Consider the following 6000-nt stretch of genomic DNA (forward strand, 5'->3'; position numbering starts at 1 on the left):
AAGCGAGTTTTCAAATTCTAGACCTTATCTAAACAGGTAGTAATTTGACAACTGCTGATAAACCAGATCTTTTTCTGGGCACTTTGCTTAGGAGCTCCATAATATCTCATGGGCTTCTTGTATTATGCAGCTCTCCGTTCAGTCAGTCAGTCAGTCAGAAAACGTTTATCTGTTTGCCAGGCACTGCGCTTTAAGTCCAGGGATATAAAGAAAAGCAAACCTCAGCCCCTGCTCTCAAGGAACTTACTGTCTAGGGGTTGAGGCAACATGCAAACAACTATATTCAATTAAGCTATATACAGGATTAATTTTAAATAAACAACAGAGGGAAGACACTAAAATTAAGGGGGCTTTGTTGTTTAGTTGTTTTCTGTTATGTCTGTCTTTTCATGACCCCATTTGGAGCTTCCTTGGCAAAGATATTGGAGTAGTTTGCCTCAGTTTACCTTTCCTTATCATTTTATAGATTAGGACACTGAGGCAAACAGGTTTAAGTGATTTGCTTAGGGTCACACAGTAAGTGTATGCAGCCAGATTTGAACTTGGGAAGATGTCTTCCTGACTCCTGCCTTGCACTCTATCCATTGTGACATCTGTCTACCACTAAGGGGGATTAGGAAAGATTTTCTCTACGAAGGTGGGATTTCAGCTGGGACTTGGAGGAAACCAGGAAAGCTGGGAGGCAGAGATGAGGAGGGAGAACCTTCCAGGCATATGGGAAAGCGAGTAAAAATGCCCGGAGTTGGGAGAGTGAATGTTTTGTTTGAGGAACAGTAAGCAGGGCATGCCCGTGTCTCTGGATTGCTGAGTGCGGGGTTGGGGGAGAGGGAGGAATGAGGTGTAAAATGATTGAAAAGGTTGGGGAGAGTGGGGCAGGTTATGAAGGGCTTTGACTACTAAGCAGAATTTTTATTTGATCCTGGAGGTGATAGGGAGCCACTGGGGGTTATAATGCTGGTTATAAACATGTTCAGTTATACATCATAAATGCTACAGAGGTGGGCACCTGAGACCCATCATGAGATTTGGGTAGGGAGCCAAAATCTTATTACTGTCTTATTTCAGAGATGCATGAGCTTAGTGATTTTGGGGTTGCTCTTGAGAGTATAGCACATGCTCTGAACCTCCTTTCCCAACTCTTATTCTTAATGGTGGGTGGGGACTCCACAGTAAGAGCGACTCTTCTCCCCTCAGAGTACTATAGGATTCTAAGAGAGAGGAGGTTTTTTTTAATACTATAGCTCATAAGGGCCTCCTCTTTCACCCTCAGACGAGCTCTCCCCAGCCCCCACTGATAATCCATTGATATCAATTAGCCAGGCATCTTAGAATTAGCTCTTTACTTAGGTGGTGTTGCAAGAAGAGTCAGTAGAAAGATGCCCCTACATCTAGAAGTCCTGTGTCACTGTCCCATCCACATGTACAGAGTCCTGGGTAAAGAAAGCCCACATTTAGAGGCAAAGTGGCAGAGGGGGATAATTCATAGTTCTTAGAAGAGCCTTTAATAACCTTTGTTGGTGTCCTCAAGATGTCCTCATCAATTGAGGAGTGACTGAATTTAATGTAATATTGTGCTATAATCAGTAATAAAAGGGAAATTTTCAAAGAAAACTGAGCAGACCAGAACAATTCGTACAACTTTGAAAGACTTAAGAACTCTGAGCAATGAAATGAATAGCCATGGTCCCAGAGGACCGTTTATGAAATATGTTACCGATCCGATATAGAAGTGATGGTCTCAGGGTGCAGAATAAGACATCAGTTTTGGACATGGCCATTGCAGGAATTTATTTTGCTTGACTATGCATACTTATTTGTGAGGATTTTGTTTTCCTTTTTATTTTCTCAGTGGGAGATTGTGGGAGGGAGAGATGATAATTTTTTTTAGTTGAGAAGAAAAGGAGAGGTATTTATCCTACGCATAGTGTAGCTTTCTTCTGGGCTCTTAACTCAATACTGACCTTGCTGCCAGTCACTAGTATTCTCGGAATACCGTTTGTACACAAATTTGAAGTCCAAATCCTAAGACCCTCTGAAGTTCACTAGGTCATCATGATCAGAGAGATGGGGAGGAAATCCAGGCTGTTCTTCCCCTCCTACACCTTCTCCATCTTTTACAGGAATTCAGCAGGCTGATAGGAGCTCAGTCGCTGGGTTCTAAAATGGGTTCCTCTATTTTAAAGGGCATAACTGGACACAGATTAGATTAATATCTTTGACTGATTCATTCAGTAGTGATGATCTCACTTGATAAAGTTATCAAGACTAGAGGGTCTTGTTAGTTACTTCAAGTGGAAGTAGAGTGATGTGTTGACTCAACCCATTGCCATGTAGGTGGAGACTTTCTATTTCCCTATTGGATATAAAATTAACCAAAAGAAAACCTATAAATTAAACTGACTTATAATATCTAAAACCTTCAAAATCACTACTTACAGTATAATCCTCAGGAAGTTTTCATGATTCAGTATTTTAATCTTGAAGTGTTGTTTCTTTTTATTGGTTTATTTTTGTCAAGTTCAGCCTCTCATTGTTTCTTGAACTTTACAAGAGGGAATAAATTTTGCTACATAAAACTTTCTGTATTATTGTAAAAGATAGCATCTAAAATAAACAGTTATAAAAGTTTTCCCTCATCTTTAACCTTTCAGGACTATGAGCCAGGATTTATTAGCACAAAATAGAAGTACATCAACTTTGTCCATCACACAGCTATCTATTGAAATGAAAAAAGCTAAGGTCTGGGTAGCTTCTGTTAGAAAGAAGCTGCTTTTACTGTTAAACAATTAACTACTTGTTAGTTATATTTTTTAAAGTCTAAAAATCCCATTAATATTTCTGTGAGATGACTCGTGATAGGGAAGATGAATTAATATGTCATGATTTGGAAAAGATTGTCACCAGTTAGAGACTTTTTTTGTTTAGGCTATAAGTCTGTGTTTTCTATTTATACCAGTACTTTTCCCCATTCACTAAATATTCCTTTGGGTTTGGGGAGAACATTGCAATTGACAACCCCAATTATTAAGTATAAGAGATGCCTCAAAGAAGGATTTTTCTAAATGAATATCCTGTTTATCTAATTTGTGGCCATTCCTGGTAAAAAATTTAACATAATTATTTTAAACAGTGAATTAGTTATAATGCCTGACAAATTTACTGGCAGCTTAAGTACTTTAAAAGCCTATCTGCTCCTTACTTGATGTAGAGAAGACTGGAATCTTGGAGTAAGGAATACGAATTGCTTCCCTTAGTGGCATTACTTTTATAGAGCATATGTGTCCCTTTACTAAGCCTTTAAAATCCTCCTACTCATATCCTTTGATCGTTTGTCAATTGGGAAATGACTATTTTTCTCATACATTTGAATCACTTCCTTATGTATCTTGAAAAAGACTCTTATGAAAGAAATTTATTGCAAGGATTCCCCCCCCCCCAGTTACTCTCTTCCAATTTTAATTATAGTGGTATTGCTTTTGTTTGTACAGGAGCTTTTTAATTTTATTAAGTCAAAATTTTATCGTCTCTTATCCTATCTCTTGTTTGGTCAAGAACTCTTCATCTATCCAGAGATCTGAGAAATAATTTCATCGTTGCTTCCTAATTTTTTCATGATGTTACCCCTTATATCCACGTCAGGTATCCATCTGGAGCTTTTCTTGATATTTGGTGTGAAATGATGTAAGAACTAGTTTCTTCCGGCTACTTTCCAGTTTTTCCAGTAGGCTTTTTGAATAGTGATTTCTTAAGCCAGTAGTTGAGGGGCTTTGGTTTTATCAAATGCAGGCCTACTATATTTATGTTTGCTTCTGTATGTTGTATACCTAATCTGTTCTGAAGAAAATCTGTTAGGGTGTGTGGAGTGTTCAGGGAGGATTGGCACCTCCGGTGTCAGGGTTTGCTGGACCCTTTTCAGTGCTGCTCATTCACCTTTGGTGTCCTCCTTCACCCATCTTTCACCTGTGGTTCCAAGAAGCTGTAGGAAGCAGAGCAGCCACACCCCAGTAAAACCATGTCCGCAGACAGGCTAAATCAGGTTAAGGGTAAATGATAGGCCTCAAACCTGTCAATGAGTTTGGGGGATGTCAACCCCAAGACATGTAAAGACTTCCCTTGGCAGGATGCGCTAATGAGAACAACTTGTTCCGATGGCCATGAAGGTGCTGAAGTAGCACTGTGGAATACTTAGAGGTTGGCCAGACACCATAGATACCAAGGTCATCCCCTGTATCCTAGGCCATTGTCAATCATCCTGACTTTTGTCTTGCAACTGGACTTAAGTGCTTCTGGAAGAAAGAGTGAGGTGAAGACTTTAAACAACACTGTATCACTTAGATCCAATTCACAAGCAAGTCAAGACATCACCTTAGGATGCCAGTGATCCTCTTCAGAAACAAAGGATAAAGAACAACAGCCTAGTCTGTTCCACTGTTGCACCTCTGAATTTGATAAAGTCTAATGAATAAAATCCGAAAGTGCCTTCCTATATCTTTAATCCATTTGAATTTTAGGGCTATATACTCATGCTTTTTATGTTTCTTCTATGTAGAAATATCTTCTACAATACAGACTTTGCCCTAGGTTTCAGATTTTTTGGAAATGGGGTTCCTGCAGTCCTGTTATGCTTATGTCAATATATTTTAAAAGTTGAAAAAAATTCACAGGGAACAAAATTAGTTGCTAGATAAGTTTTTAAAAGCTAGTCCTTTGATATTCTATGCCCTAAGACAATGTGCATACTGTAGAATAGAAGGTCTTTGAGAACAAGGTCTACTCCATTTTTGGTTTCGTATCCTCAGCGCCTTTACAGAATGGGTGCAGCTCAGTCTTACCACACATTGGATCTCTTTGGGGCCTGTATGCATAGGTGGCTGTTGTCTGAATAAGAGGTTATGCTGTACTGGTGTGTTTTCCCATAATTAACTTGAGAATGACACATATTCAGTAACTTTGGGAGGTAGCTCCTTTCTCAAGGTGAGGAGCCTCCCTGATCCAGTAGTTAATAGTTTCCATGAGAATGACCTTAAAAGAAACTACTACAATCTTGTAATTGGGCTTCTTGTAAAAGTAAGACAGAGAGGGGAAAAAAATCTGTTGAATTTTTAACAGGTCAGCTAAAAGTTTACAAGAAATTATAACTAGCTTCAAAGAAAATAATTACTCAACCTGAGAGGAGAATAAATATTATTATATATATATTATATTGAATCCAAATGTATTGTCTTCTATTTAGGAAGAAAATCTCCTCAACTGGGAGTTACTGCATTTACTAAATATAATGCCCATCACATAACATTGCCTCTATAGGCAGAAATCTCTATATAGTATTACCTTCAATGGGTGGGTAGTCACAGTAGTCACATGAGTCCTGGACCAAGAAAATAACCCCCCAGAACACCTCTTGAGTTGGTTGCATCAGGGAGAGCTGGGTGCTCTTGTTGTGGATAATTTCTGGAAGTACTTCTTTTTGACAGTTTGTGTCCTAAAAATGGTGCCTAGAATAACTGATTTTGACGATCACCATCCTACATATGTTTCCACAGGTTTGCGCTGTTGATCAATGGAGTGACTTCACTTTTATTCTGTTATACTTCTGTTTTCTGGGCCTTCAATTCCTATTCCAGTCTTAACTTGGAGAGGACCCCAGTAGGGAGTGGAAAAATTAGTATCACTGAAAATTTGCCCCTCCAACAATTATTTTATCTATCTCCACTTCCAGAGATGAACTTGATGAATGTTTTTTTAGAAAGGGAAAGATATGCAGTGTCTTTTTATTCAGGGTCACATGGCAGTTTGGGGGCTAAAACTCAGATGTACCAACTTTTCATTCTTTGTACACGGCAGTCTGCTCTAGAGAGTATTATTCACTTTGGCATTCGCTGACTCCGTCAATGGAATTCTTTGTACTGCTTTCCATTTGTACTGGCAGCTGAGAAATTTGGCAATTCCCTACATAGTGACTAATAGTAATAATATTCCTTTGCGGATGTAATATACAGT

The sequence above is a fragment of the Trichosurus vulpecula genome, chromosome 4 (assembly GCF_011100635.1).
Source record: "Trichosurus vulpecula isolate mTriVul1 chromosome 4, mTriVul1.pri, whole genome shotgun sequence".
In the NCBI taxonomy this organism is placed as follows: Eukaryota; Metazoa; Chordata; class Mammalia; order Diprotodontia; family Phalangeridae; genus Trichosurus; species Trichosurus vulpecula.